The sequence below is a fragment of the Pseudonaja textilis genome, chromosome 10 (assembly GCF_049901715.1).
Source record: "Pseudonaja textilis isolate UNSWEBS1 chromosome 10, rPseTex1.2, whole genome shotgun sequence".
Lineage (NCBI taxonomy): Eukaryota > Metazoa > Chordata > Lepidosauria > Squamata > Elapidae > Pseudonaja > Pseudonaja textilis.
Genome location: NC_141999.1, coordinates 15,290,759 through 15,306,037, shown reverse-complemented (window position 1 = coordinate 15,306,037; position 15,279 = coordinate 15,290,759).

Here is a 15,279-nt window from a genome sequence, read left to right as displayed (position 1 = left end):
GTGCAATGCAGGCCCAGGTAGGTGAGGTTGGAAGAGATCATTTACCTGGGGGAGGAGGAGGGAGCGAGAGAGGGACAACTCAATGACTTCATCTTGAAATACTTTAGCTGCAGTTGGAAAGGAGAAGGAAGTTGGCTTTGAAGACTGACAAGCTACTGTAGGTTTCTGCCAGTTGTAGAAACCTTCCTGATATAAATGTTGAAAAAGGGTGGGAAGAGTTTATACACAGATAAGTGATCTAAAGTATTTATGGTCCCGAATTTAGATTAGCCCATTTTCTGGTATGTATGCATGTGTATGAGTGAGTGTTTTTCCACACTTACATAATAATCCTGGCTTTGTTCATCAGCTCTGCAAATAGTCTATAAATAAACTTCACTCTTTTACAATATACCAACCCCCCCTGAAGCAGACTAGGTTGAATGTCTGTGACTTTTTGTTCTCTCCAAACAATGACTATGTTTATATAGTTTCACTTTATCAATGGTGAACTGGACTATGGTTGAATCAATGGCCCTAACTTTTCTGGGATTGGTATACAACGCACTAAGCTCTTAATTAGGCACATTGACTGGATTAAGGGGGATATACACGGCTTGGCTTGTAAAGAGTTCATCTAACCATAGCCAGGAGGTTGAATGACTAAAATAAGATTCAAACTCAGTTCCTTTCCATCTGAACTCATTCAGATGAAGAAAGTAGAGTTTGGGACATAAATGATTCATTTTTCTTGAAGCCTTCCTTGGAAGCAGCTTGATCTGTACATCTCTGTCCTCCTTTCACCTGTACAAGGCAATATGTTTTCAAGAAGGTGTCTCTGAGATGCACGGATGTCCACAGGGTATGATTAGAACGTCAAAATGTTGCCCACAAGGGCACAATTAAAGCTCCGCCTTTTCTTTATGCATGTAACTTAAGAGCCGTCGTGGCACAGTGGTTAGAAATGCAGTATTGCAGGCTAACTCGGCTGACTGCCCGCAGTTCAATCCTGACCAACTGAAGGTTGACTCAGCCTTCCATCCTGTTGAGGTCAGTAAAATGAGGGCCCAGATTGTTGGCTCTGTAGCTGTGGTTGTACAGTGGTTAGAATGCAGTACTGCAGGCTATTTCTGGGAAAGATTGAAGGCAAAAAGGGGAAGGGGACAGTAGAAGATAAGATGGTTTGATTTTGCCATCGATGCAATTAACATGAGTTTCGGCAAACTCTGGGAGACATTGAAAGATGGTGGGGGGCTGGTAAGTTGTGGTCTATGGGATTGCAACAGAAACAATTTAATGACTGAACAACAGCACCAAAAGGAGCCTTTCCCAACTTCCACTTAACGATGATACAATGTGATACCAAAAATACTGGCAATTACTTTTCCCTGTCCCTGTGCCATTCATCTTGTCCCAAATTTCCAAGTGAGGAAGACTTAAGTTGCCCTTAACTCCACCATTGTGAAAGCAGTATTTCCCCCATTATCCTGAGGCTATCCGAGATAATCTGAAAACAGGAAAGGAAAGTTGGGGTGACTGCATTAACAGATAACAATGGCAGAACTGGCATCCATTGCAGAAATGGCAAATTTCTGCTATGTGTCTGAATAGTCAAACAATTGGCAACTCCAAAGCTCGACCAACAAATCAGTACACCAAATGCAAGCTAGGCAGATATGACCTCATTGATGACCCTCACTCTGTCAAGGACCTTGGAGTACTCCTATCGAATGACCTAAGCAACAGAGCTCACTGTAACAGCATTGCCAAAATGGCATTAAGAGTTGTAAAACTAATCTTACGAAGCTTCTCCTCCGGTAACATTGAATTGTTAACTAGACAGAGGTGATATTCAGCAGGTTCTGACCAGTTCTGGAGAACTGGTAGCAGAAATTTTGAGTAGTTCGGAGAACTGGCAAATACCACCTTTGACTGGAGATTTTACAGTATCCTTCCCCTGCCACACCCACCAAGCCATGCCCACAGACTCAGTAGCAAAAAAAATTGAATCCCACCACTGTAACGAGAGCATACAAAACTTCTGCTAGACCAATACTCGAATACAGTTCATCTGTCTGGAATCTGCACTGTATATTGGACATTAATACAATTGAACGAGTCCAGAAGTATTTCACAAGAAGAGTACTACACTCCTCTGCTCACAACAGAATACCCTACACCTCCAGACTTGAAATTTTGGGCTTGGACAACTTAGAACTACACCACCTATCGTTGGACCTAAGCGTAGTACACAAAATTATCTGGTACAATGTCCTACCAGTCAATGACTGCTTCAGCTTCAACTGCAACCATACAAGAGCACACAACAGATACAAACTCAATGTAAACTGCTCCAAACTTGATTGCAGAAAATACGACTTCAGCAACAGAGTGCTCAATGCCTGGAATGCACCACCTGACTCTGTTGTAACATCCTCAAATCCCCACTCTTTTAACCTTAAACTATCCACTATTGACCTCACCCCATTCCTAAGAGGTCTGTCAGGGGCCTGCATAAGTGCACCATCGTGCCTACCATCCCTGTCCTATTGTCTCCATTTATTCGTACCTACTTCTTGTATTCATACTCATGTTTATTCTTCTACCTATTATCTTGTAAGCAATTGACAAATCAGATAAATAAAATAAATAAATTTCAGGCCAGCCTGATTTTCTGGTGATTCAAGAGTCGTAGGCAGAGGCCACATTCAAACAGTAAGGAACAGCAAGGCAAAATTATGCGATCAAGGAGGAAGACAATGCATACATGGACCAGTAGGTAGCAAGCACAGAAGCTGCACTCCAAACCATGTACATTATCATAACCAAACATCAACCAAAAATTATGTGGCTGGGCTACACTGTGCTATTTCTGGGGAGACTCTTGCATGATACAAGTCTCTTAATGATCCATAGGCAATTCCGAGATCCAAGGGCTTAATGCATTAAATAAAGGGGTGCATCTGTTCTACCCTTATGCAGCCTAGTTACAATGAGACTACAATTTAGCATCAGATCCTGAAACAGAACAGTAAGCCATAAGTGTAACTGTCTGCTGAGATGCATTATGTGAGTATCTATAATGCTGAATTTTATTTATTTATTTTTTTGTCCTAGAAGTGAGAACAGTGTTTCTCAAATGTACTAATAAGGAAGGAAGGAGGAAAAGAAAGAGAAAGGAGAGAAAGAAAGAAAGAAAGAAAGAAAGAAAGAAAGAAAGAAAGAAAGAAAGAAAGAAAGAAAGAAAGAAAGAAAGAAAGACAGGCAAGGGAGGGAGAAAAGGGGAGAGAGAGAGAGAGAAGGAAGGAAGGAAGGAAGGAAGGAAGGAAGGAAGGAAGGAAGGAAGGAAGGAAGGAAGGAAGAGCAAAACACAAAAATAATGATGATGGAGATACTTAAATAATGTTATTCCACCAAAGAAAGCTCATCTTGTTTTATAGTCTTGCACAGTGGAAAGGGATTCACAAGCAGCTGCTTTTAAGGCAACTTATACAGTCCTGACTGGAGAACATCTTAAAAATGGATCCCATAAGCTGTCAAAAAGATTATGAATTTGGAGGAAATCCTTTGTATTCCTTGCTATTCCTTTTCTTAAGCTTTATACAGGATTTAATTTTATCTCCTTACCCTGAATTGTTTGACTTTTATTATATTGTTGTCATGGATTGAGTGTTCTTTGCAATCAGCTCAATGGGATAAAAAGACCAATCCTAATATAAAATTTAACAGGCTCTAAAAGAAAGGATCTAAAAATGTCACTTTGCTGATGATTACCGTAAATATGAGAGCCCAAGGCTGGGTAATCGATTATACCGTGGACATGGGTTTAATTTTGCTTCGTTGCAATTTTTAAAAGGGAAAGCTTTTTAGTGATGGAAAACAACTCTTGAGATCCAGATTATTGGCTTCATTTATGATTTCTGTGACTTGAACATCAATATTCTCAAAGAATCAGGAAAGTAGGATCCAATATTTTAAATTCTTCTATCTAATGGCTCCAGTCTTTGTATTGAAACCATGATGGGTACAGTGTTGGGATTCAAAAAAAAATTACTACTAGTTCTGTGGGCATGGCTTGGTGGACATGGTGTGGTTTGGTGGGCGTGGCTTGGTGGGCATGTCAGGGGAAGGATACTGCAATATCTCCATTCCCTCCACACGCCTGGGGGAAGGTTACTGCAAAATCCCAATTCTCTCCCCACCCCACCCCACTAACCTGCTTTCCAGCTCTGTTCTCCTGTGCAGGGCAACCAAAGAAGACCCAGCCGATCAGCTGGGACTTGGGAGGAAGAGAATAGATGGGGGCGGGGCCAGTCAGAGGTTGTATTTGCCGGTTCTCCAAACTACTCAAAATTCCTGCTACCAGTTCTCCAGAACTCCAAGATTCCTCTCTCAGTTACTACTATTGAGCAAGATATGTATGTATGCATATCACATATGAAAATGTTAAGCAAAGCACTAGCACATTCACACCTTCAACATGAACAAGTCACTGGCAAAGGGTATCTTAGTTTATTAACTGAATTTTCTAGCAGCAGAAGAGGCAATTTAGTGTTTGGCATGATTTGCATGTTCTCCCTGGGGTGAGTGCCGGGGCATTCCTGATCTACCAAACAACCCACATGGAACAGGTGAGAAGCATCTATCAATAAAAGCATATCAGCTGGAGGCTGGACACAAAATGAAGCTGTAGTTTTCAGCATATGTGCCAGGAAGCTAAGTAGCATGTACATTTAGCATGATATACCACGATATAGTTGGTCACCCACCCAGACAGATGTTTAGACTGGATTTGGCATTTTTATCCCCCTATTGAGTCATTCCCTGGGACAGGCAGATGTTATTGTTTTATGGTAATAAAAGTATTGTCACAGGATGTAAACTGTTCCGAATAAAGCTGCCTTTTGCAAGTGATTGGCTGTGATTTTGTCAGTGCCAGTGGTGTTCAAATAGTGCTCCAGATAAGTGATGGGATTCAAAAAAAAATTTACTACCGGTTCTATGGATATGGCCTGGTGGGCGTGGTGTGGCTTGGTGGGCATGGCTTGGTGGGCGTGGCAGGGGAAGGATACTGTAAAATCTCAATTCCCTGCCCCACACTAACCTGCTTTCCAGGTCCGTTCTCCTGTGAAGGGCAACCAAAGGAAACCCAGCCAATCAGCTGGGACTCGAGAGGCAGAGAATAGATGGGGCGGGGCCAGTCAGAGGTGACATTTGCTAGTTCTCCGAACTACTCAAAATTTCTGCTATCAGTTCTCCAGAACTGGTCAGAATCTGCTGAATACCACCTCTGCTCCAGATGTTTTAGGAATGCACCCCAAGTGTTTATTACTATTGGCACTTTCTTTGGTTTCTTTTGCCATAGACCTACTTCTACTTATAAGTCTTTGTGTTTTGTGATTTTCTCCAGTTCTTTCTCTCCTCTTCCACCATCTCCAGATGCTGAATGTCTTTTTATCTTTCTTATCAACTGTTGTTCAATCGATAAGTTAACATCGATGTGTGCTTGATGTATTTACTCTAAGGCAGCTCCTATGTGGAGTCTTAGAAGCAAATACCTTTTAGTCTGCTTTGACTGGCTTTCCTAAATGTTATCCACTCCCAGGGAACACGCTACATTTGCTCCAGATATACTTTCAGTCAAAGCCAATGAGAGTTAGCTTATACTTTAATCTCGGAGAAAAGAATTAACAATGACAAGCTTTGATTTTCATTATTTCATTGGCAATTGTCCATGAGACATTTTACCTAAAAGTGGGGGAAAAAAAATCATGTTTGTCCCCTGCACATATGATTTAGTTAGGTTGGAATGTAAACCTTCTTTGAATTTTGCAGGGAATTCTAGAAGATAGGCTGACTCCAAACCTATGGCTCCTGAGTTATCAGCAGCTCTTGGAGAGAATTACATTTCCATGTCTGCCACAATGCAAAGCATCAGATCATGGATGGAAGTTGGTGGGGAGAAGAGAACGAAATAATCCTTTCTCTTCTATCTGGCTGCTCCCTTAGAACGTCATGTGCTAGAGAAGTTACAGTAGATGCCGGGGAAAGAAGCTTTGAAGAACTAGGAAATGGGACATCCTACAAGGCAGAGAAGAAGGTTGGTGAGAGGAAGATTCAGGAGTAGGTCAGGTACTGATATCTCAAGATGTGGTGAGAAAAAAGTTTGTCTGAAGCTTTAAGGAACTAACCCCAGTTAGCCTAGCCAGCGGGCCGCCAGAAAAGCTAATGGGCTTGACATCATATATGGCAGCTGCCTATCTTCCTGGCTGAAACTGGAAAGCTTTGGAAATAACAGCAAGTTTGTTGTGTTTGGGGAGAACAATTTGTTTCTGAGCCATTCATTTTTGTGCTCTATGCACAAAACTTACAGCAATTCATTCAGTGACTGTTCAAAGTTACAAAGGCGCTGAAAAAAAAGTGACTTATGACCATATTTCCACACTTATGACCACTGCGGCATCCCGGTGATCAAAATTTAGACTGTTGGCAAGTGACCCTTATTTATGACATTTGCTGAGTTCTGGGATCAATGGGATCCCCTTTTGCGACTTTCTGACAATGGGGAAGTCAGTTTCATTTAACAACCATGTCACTAACATAACAACTGCAGCTATTCACTTAACAATTGTGGCATGAAAGATCATAAAGAAGGGCAACCTTCACTTAACAAATGTCTCACTTAGCAACAGAAGAAATGTTTGGCTCCATTGCGGTCATAAGTTGAGGACTGCCTTGTAGTGCAAGTAAATCAAGAAGTCATATCAACCTGTAAATAAAATCCACCTTCCGTTCATCAGTTTGCAGGCTTTTCACTTTTTCTTTCTTAGCCTGATGTGATTGGGTTTGTTTCCATGCAACCATCGTGAAATGACTTGAATTTGAATTTCGGTTGGCTTTCATTGGTCAGCTTCATAAAAGTCAAATCCCAAGAATGCCAGGAAAGATGAAAAGACCATCTGGCATCGACTTTACACACCTTTGCTTACCCCCTTGAACAAAACCAATTTCTTAATTTGCCAGGCCTTGTTCCCATAATTCCTCCCTCTTCCTCCTGGTTAGTTATTCTTTCTTCTGTCAAGGTAAAGGTAAAGGTTCCCCTTGCACATATGTTGTTTCCGGCTCTACGAGGCGATGCTTATCTCCATTATAAAGCCGAAGAGCCAGCGCTGTCCGAAGACGTCTCCGTGGTCATGTGGCTGGCATGACTAAACACCGAAGGCGCACGGAACACTCTTACCTTCCCACCAAAGCAGTCCCTATTTTTTCTATTTGCATGTTTTTTACATGCTTTCGAACTGCTAGGTTGGCAGAAGCTGGGACAAGTAACGGGAGCTCACTCCATTATGCAGCGCTAGGGATTCGAACCACTGAACTGCCAACCTTTCTGATCGACAAGCTCAGAGTCTTAGCCACTGAGCCACCGCTTCCCTTTCTGTCAGGATATTATTAGGAAAATTTGGGAGCTTAACTGCTCAGCTGATGGTTTACAGTTGGCATCTCTCCTACACCAATTTTGGTAATAGCTTTCTACGTGACAAGGGATGAGTAAGCCAGCAGAAATGAGCAAGATTCTTTGTTCCTTGCAGCATAGCTGAAATATGAACAAGCGGGGTTGAGAAAGTAAACCAAGTATAATACCAGACCAAAAAAAATAAAGAGTTGGGGAAGGCTGGTGAATGACATCATCCTTCTTAGGTGAAAGATATCACTCCATTAGTGGGTTGGTGAGGTTTAATTGGCTAGCCTGCAGACGACTCTTTGAGCAAGACATGATAGCTAAAAACCAATTGGCAATATTTTGAGACCCTGAACAAGGAAACAGAGCTGACTGCACAGATGGTTTCAGGGAAGGCATGTTACCAAAGGTATAGCAGAAATTTCCATTGGGGAAAGCAAGTCCTGGATCGTGAGGGGTCCTTCTTGCTCTCTGAGGTTGCTTGTTTTCTTGCAGACATTTCATTACCCAAACTAGGTAAAATCATCAGTGCTAGTAAGGAATGCAGTTTGCTGTATGACTAGCTGGATGACCTTAGGCCAGGCACTCTCTTTCAGCCCAACTTACCTGACAGAGTTGTTGTGGGATAAATAGGAGGAGGAAGGTATGTTGGATAAGTTCACCTCCCTGAGTTATTTGTAAAATGAATAAAGGTGGGATACAAATAAATAGATGATTGATAGGTAGGTAGGTAGGTAGGTAGATCGATCGATAGATAGATAGATATAGATAGATAGATCTGGAAAAATACATATGCAAAATTTATCCCTATTCTAGATTGTGTGTGCATATATTTCAATGTCACAACTATTTGCAATTTGCCATGTCATTTAAAAGGGCAACATGAGATTTGCTTGGAATTGGATTATTTCCAAGGTGTTGAATTTGATCTAACCCAAACCTTGTGGTTACTGAAGAACTCTAGAAGCATCTTAGGTTGCTTACTAGATGACGTAAAGCGGATCTTCTGGAAATGTCCTACTAAGAGCTCCCTTGAAATGCAATACATTTGGTAGCAATTTAAACCAAGTTACAATCCAGTCCAAGTTTTATAGAATAAAATGGAACAAAGCTGTATACAATTAGATTTCCATTGAAGTAAGACATTCTAAGAAATGTGAAACAACCTACAGATTAAAGACTTATTGACATACTAGAACACATACTCCTTCGATGCACTTTTTATAGAGATATTCGGGGGTGGGGGTGGGAAAATGTATCTTCCCAATAATTGATAGATATCTTGGCCATTCTGGCACTACTTATCTCCAGTGGGTGCTTAAGAAGAAACAGACTATGATTACAACCCAGGTAGATAGATTCTGCAAAGCAGCACAATGGATTCATCAGAAACAGGTGATTAATCCATCATAGCCATTTTATACAATTAATGCAGCATACCCTTTTGTGTTATCATTCTTTTGCATTTTAGTATTTAATTTAATTTAATGGGCCTCACAGTTTAAGGATTGATTGTTATATTATGATTAGGCCATGCTATGTTTTGCTCGTGTGCAACTGACAGATTGGATGCCAAATTGCGATTTTAATATACATTTTATCTGTTATTTATTATTTTATTCTAGAACTTTTAACTGGATATTCCTTGAATGCTTTTTAACTTGCTCTGGTCTCTGGTATTTGATGGTAATAAACACTGACATGGTAGCAAACGATGCTCTGAATATGCAAAATTTCTAAAGGTGAGGAAGTGTTTTCACTTTCTGTGTTGCGATGGAATGAAATCAACACTATGTATCTTATCCATCTGATGCATTTATGGAGAGTTCAAAGATCACATACAGCTGGGCCTCTAACAGATTAACAGAGTTGGAAGGGATCTTGTAGGTCATCCAGTCCACCCCCCCTACCCAAGCAGGAGACCCTACACCATTTCTGACAGATGGCAGTCCCATCCCTTCTTGAAAGCTTCCAGTGATAAAGCTCCCACAACTTGCGAAGGCAAGCTGTTCCATTGGTTGATTATTCTCACTGTCAGAAAACTTCTCCTTATTTCCAGGTTGAATCTCTCCTTCTTCAGTTTCCATCCATTATTCTTTGTCTGGCCTTCAGGTGCCTGGAAAATAGCTTGACCCCTTCCTCTTTGTGGCAATCCCTCAAATATTGGGACACTGCTATCATGTGTCCCCTGGTCCTTCTTTTAATCAAACTAGACATATCCAGTTCTTGTAACCGTTCTTCATATGTTTTAATCTCCAGTCCCCTAATCATCTTGGTTGCTCTTCTCTGCACTTTTTCTAGAGTCTCGACATCTTTTTTATAGTGTGGTGATCAAAATCGGATGCAGTATTCTGCCATGATCATTAGCTAGAAAATGCGACAAGACCTACAGAACACTCTCTACCTGTGCCGATCTGATTGTACTAAGGTAGGAAGGTCTGGCACAATACAGAGAAAAAAAGAACCAGCTACTGCAAGGAAGGGACCAGCAAATTCTTTTCCTCCTTTTGGTGAAGAGCATTCCTACTAGTTTTATTATTTCCATTTATGGCATATTTTGGCTGGGCACTGGAATGCTCTCCAACCTGATTTCATTTGCAAGTTCTTTTTAAACAAAGATACCCATCAAGTACATGGTGGTTTGTTCTTTGGTTAGCCAGGTTAAAAATACATGTAGAGGATAATTGTTGAACTGAGCATCTGACTTGCTGACTAAGGTAAAACATAATATCTAACTGTTGTACCTTGGGAGAATTTGCTGGAAGGCTTCTAAAGTTAGCTGGAGAAGATTCACGGATCCCCTTTCTTGATTTACAGCTGGAGTGACAACTATGGCTCTTTATGACCTGCAGACTTCAACTCCCAGATAGCCTAAATTCTGGGAGTTGAAGTCCACACTTCTTAAAGTTGCCAAGTTTGTAAAACATTGGTCCACAAGCTTGTGTAGATTACAGATTACAGATTATCAGAGTTGGAAGGGACCTTATAGGTCATCTAGTCCAACCCCCCCACCCAAGCAGGAGACCCTACACCATTTCTGACAAATGGCAGTCCAATCTCTTCTTGAAAGTCTCCAGTGATGAAGCTCCCACAACTTCCCAAGGCAAGCTGTTCCATTGGTTGATTGTTCTCACTGTCAGAAAATCTATCCATATTTCCAGGTTGAATCTCTCCTTGTTCAGTTTCCATCCAGTATTCCTTGTCTGGCCTTTGGGTGCCTTGGAAAATAGCTTGGCCCCTTCCTCTCTGTGGCAGTCTTTCAAATATTGGAACACTGTAGTGCCTGAGAAGATCATTTTCCTGGGGGAAACAATTTGGAGAGAATCACTTAGATGACTCAAGAACCAGGAGGAATCTAGAGGTCACTAGTAGACCCCTAAATTGTTTGTTTGTTTTTGCATTTCTTCCCTGGGTAAATTCCATATCTTTATCCAGGAATGGATTGGACTTCCATTTGCATTGTACCAGGATATGTTTAGGACGGGATTTGTGAATGGACTTGTATTCTTCCTTTGTCTGCTGGCCTTTTCTACACAACAATCTATCAACAGATGAATGTACATTATTTTCATCCACACCTCAGATGCAGAAAGATGCTGGCTTTCCTGGTCAGCATTTCTTACTGCTGTTATCATGTCATTGTTTGCTAAACAATGTTTGGGTCCTCTTTGAACTCTAGGAGGGCAGGAAATGGATTTTTTCTAGGAGCTTCGATGGTTTCGGTTATGTATTTCGGCCTATGTGTCATTTTCCAATGAAAACTTCTGTTTCAGGAAGTGACTCAAGGGTCCTAAGGTTATTTTCAATCAGAGCCTTAATGACAAGTAGCCCCAGCCCAGAGACTTTGCCATCATTGGGCCTGAAAAGCCCTAGACCAGACCCCCCTCTTCCTCTGTCATGACTGGCTTTCTCAGAGGGATAGAATCAAGATCACGAGAAGTGTTAATAATACCACTTTATAATGTCTTGGGGAAAGGCCACGCTTGGAATACTGCATCCACTTTTTGTTGCCATGATGTAAGAACAAGATGTTGAGACTCTAGAAAGAGTACAAAGAAGAGCAACCAAGATGATTAGGGGACTGGAGGCTAAAACATATAAAGAACGGTTATAAGAACTAGATATGTCTAGTTTGATGAAAAGAAGGACCAGGTGACACATGATAGCAGTGTCCCAATATTTGAGGGATTGCCACAAAGAGGAAGGGGTCAAGCTATTCTCCAAAGCACTGAAGCAGAAGCCATGGGTGGAAACTAATCAAGGAGAGAACCAACCTCGAACTAAGAACAGTTAATTTGTGGAACAGCTTGCCTCTAGAAACTATGAATGCTCCAACCCTGGAAGTTTTTAAGAAGAGATTGGACTACCATTTGTCTGAAATGGTATAAGGTTTCCTGCCTGGGCAGTGGGCTGGACTAGAAGACCCACAAGATCCCTTTCAACTCTGTTATTTTATTCTCATTTTGGCTGCCATACACCTTGGGCAATGCAGTTGATAAAGTTGGTAAAAGCTACATTCCAAGCTTTGCAGGTGAAGTATCTGCAAGGATGGCTTTCCTTCGGAAAGACTCCAGAACGTTGGGAGAGAGTAGAATTTAAGGGAAGAGACTTACATCATCTGGATTTTAGTCTTTTAAGATATGTGTGTTAGCCCAAAATGGACATATGTGTAGCCATTTTAGTTAAGCTTAGTATATATTCTTTTTCTTACTTTCTCTGTGGAAGCCATGGGGGAATGTTTCAGGCTTGGCACATTCCTAAGTGTGGAGGGGGGAGGAGTGGAGATAAAGAGAGTTGTTTTGGCTAGGTGATTCTTCTTCCCTTGGGAAACCAGTTGTCCGTGCTTAGACCCCTTGAGGTGGAGATTTATGACATCAAGCACGTTGAATTACTTCTATTGGAGAATGTGACTTTTGGGGGGTTGCTTCTAACTTTGAATATTGTGGGGTAATTCCGGGTTGTGTCAGATCCAGAATTACCATGGACTTTGCCAATTTGATGCTTTCCTAAATAAAAGAAATTGTTTTGGAAGATGGACTTTGTTCTTTTCTTTTTAAATGGATTTCATCATTTGGAAACCTAACATTGTGGGTTTCAATTCCTAGAATTCCCCAGCCAGCATTTACTTATTGATTATTAAATTTATATGCCACCCATATCACTGTCAAGCGACTTTGGGTGGCTTAATGGTAAAACACCATTAAAACACTAAATATTAGAATTGACACAAATTAGATAAATTAGAAATAATACAGTACACTAGAGGTAGTCCTTGACTTACAATAGTTCATCTAGTGACCTTTGAAAGTTACAACGGCAGGAAAAGTGACATGACTATTTTTCACACTTACCACCTTTGTGGCATCCTTGTGATCATGTGATCAAAATTCAGATACTTAGCAACTGACTCATACTCATGACCTTTGCTTTGTCCCAGGGTCAACTTTTGCAAACTTTTGACGAGCAAAATCAATGGGGAAACCTGATCCATTTAACAACCGTGTTACTAACTATATCAACTGCAGAGATTTACTGAACAACTGTGGCAAGAAAGGTCATAAAATGGGGCAAAACTTGCTTAACAGATGTCTCACTTAACAACAGAAATTTTGGGGCCAATTGTGGTCATAAGTCAAGGACTACCTGTGTATTATATTGATTATTTTAATGGGTTTTGAAAAAAAACCCGCTTCTCCTTAAATTAGCAAGAAATCTAAAAGCTGAGCTGTTTCCTTTGGTATGTAAGTTTTACCCAACAGAGGAACTTTTTTTTAAAAAAAGATTATTCATTTCCTATTATATGGAGGACAGCAGTTTGCTGAATTATCTTTGTGGGGTTTTTTTTCTCCATGACAGGTTGTGGTTGATTGTTATGAGCTGGCAACTTTGGAAACAAAGGTGTGTGAGTGAGTAAGACTCAAGAATCCAGAAATAGTTCTTGCTTAATTGCTTTTGAGTGAGCTAACCAAGTGGAATTTAAGCTATTTTCTTTGTCACATTTGCGTTGTTTGATTAGAGACGCTGAAATGCATACCAGAAGCCCTGTTGGCTACTCTAATGAACAGAAATGGTTTTCTTCCTAGCTCATCTTTTAACGTTCTACCTCATCAGATTACCTCAGGTAGAACTCTCCTCACAGAGCTAATCCGCAAGATCAGAATAACAATTACGACGGAGGAGGGACAGTCCCGCTGAATAGTTAGGACTGAGCTGAAACGGCTATGAGCCACTTTCCAATCTACACTGACATGGTTGCTGGGGGGGGGGGGGAGCATCAAAAAACTCACAGCGGGGGCTCCAACCACATAATCAAACTCCAACCATTTTATAAGCTGTAAAGGCCTTTTATGCAAATGGTACCTCCAACTTGAGGTTATGACCTCGCTGTGCACCGAGGAATATGGCCACATCTATCTCTGGGTGGTCTTGAATGACCATCATTTCAAAGCTTAGCTCACCCTACAAGAGCGCCTGATAAAACTGGAGCTCCAAGAACATTGGAGGGAAAGTGGGATTATACATGTTAGGAGTACCTGCCCTTTCCGAACTCTGAAGAAGCACTTTTGTTCAGTTTAGCCCAGGGTTGGGATTCAAACATCCCAGCAACATCCCAGTTCACTGCCTGGTTGCTGGCTGGGTGTGTCCACTTCCTATTTCCAGGTGGGCCTCCAGAGCCACGGGGAGGCCGTTTTCACCCTCCCAAGGGCCACTAATTTAACTGCAGTGATTCACTTAACAAGTATGACAAGAAAGGCTGTGGAATGGGACAGAAAACGATGAACAAAATGTCTCACCTAGCAACAGAAAATTTGGGCTCAATCGTGGTTGCAAGTCGAGGACTATCCGTATATATGTCGTCATCCAAAATGTTGATATCTCCCCTTTAATTTCTGACTTCCTTATTCCTTATTTGTCCTGTAAATGGGCCTGGGCGATTCCCCGGGTGGCAGCCTTTTAAGGCTCTGCTGCTGAGATTGAAAGGGGAGCTCCCATTGGCTAACAGTGAGTCACTTCTTCTGTTATGCACCCGCCCGGGCATCCTCCTCCCCTTAATGGTTCAGGGGTATCCATCTCACCAGCTTCATTGAGTAGAGGAACTCATGTGGAACGAACCAACCACTTCAAGCCAAGCGGATCTTTTCTTTCCCCTAAAAGGGAAAAGGAAGGTAAAGAGCAGCTCACCTGCGCACAATGTGATGGAGCAGCTGGCAGAAGGGACGGATGGCAAAGATACTTTCCAGAGGTTATACATGGCGGGTCAATGCATTTTGGCGGCTGAGGTTAAACCTGGTGAACTTAAGCTTCACATGCAGGTTGACAAAAAAAGGGTGCGATTTTTTTTTTCTCCCAGGCAATGGTGAGCTCACTGAAAGATTATGGCCTACCAAAAACTCCTTTCAGAATTTATCCTGTAACTCTTGACATGTCTCCAGCGTGGTGAGGGAGGGAGGTAGACGCTGGGTTGGGTTCAGTGGTGGGATTCAAAAGTTTTTTACTACCGGTTCTGTGGGTGGGGCTTGGTGGGCCTGGCAGGGGAAGGATACTACAAAATCCCCACTCCCACCCCACCCCACAAACCTGCTTTCCAGCTCCGTTCTCCTGTGCAGGGCAACCAAAGAAGACCCAGCCGATCAGCTGGGACTCAATGGAACGCAGGGAATAGATGGGGGCGGGGCCAGTCAGAAGTCGTATTTGCCGGTTCTCAGAACTACTCAAAATTTCCTCTACTGGTTCTCCAGAACTGGTCAGAACCTGCTGAATCCCACCTCTGGTTGGGTTGGTGGTGGGTTCGCAATCATAAGTGATCAGCAGCAGGATCCCGAAGGGTGCTGTCTTAACAC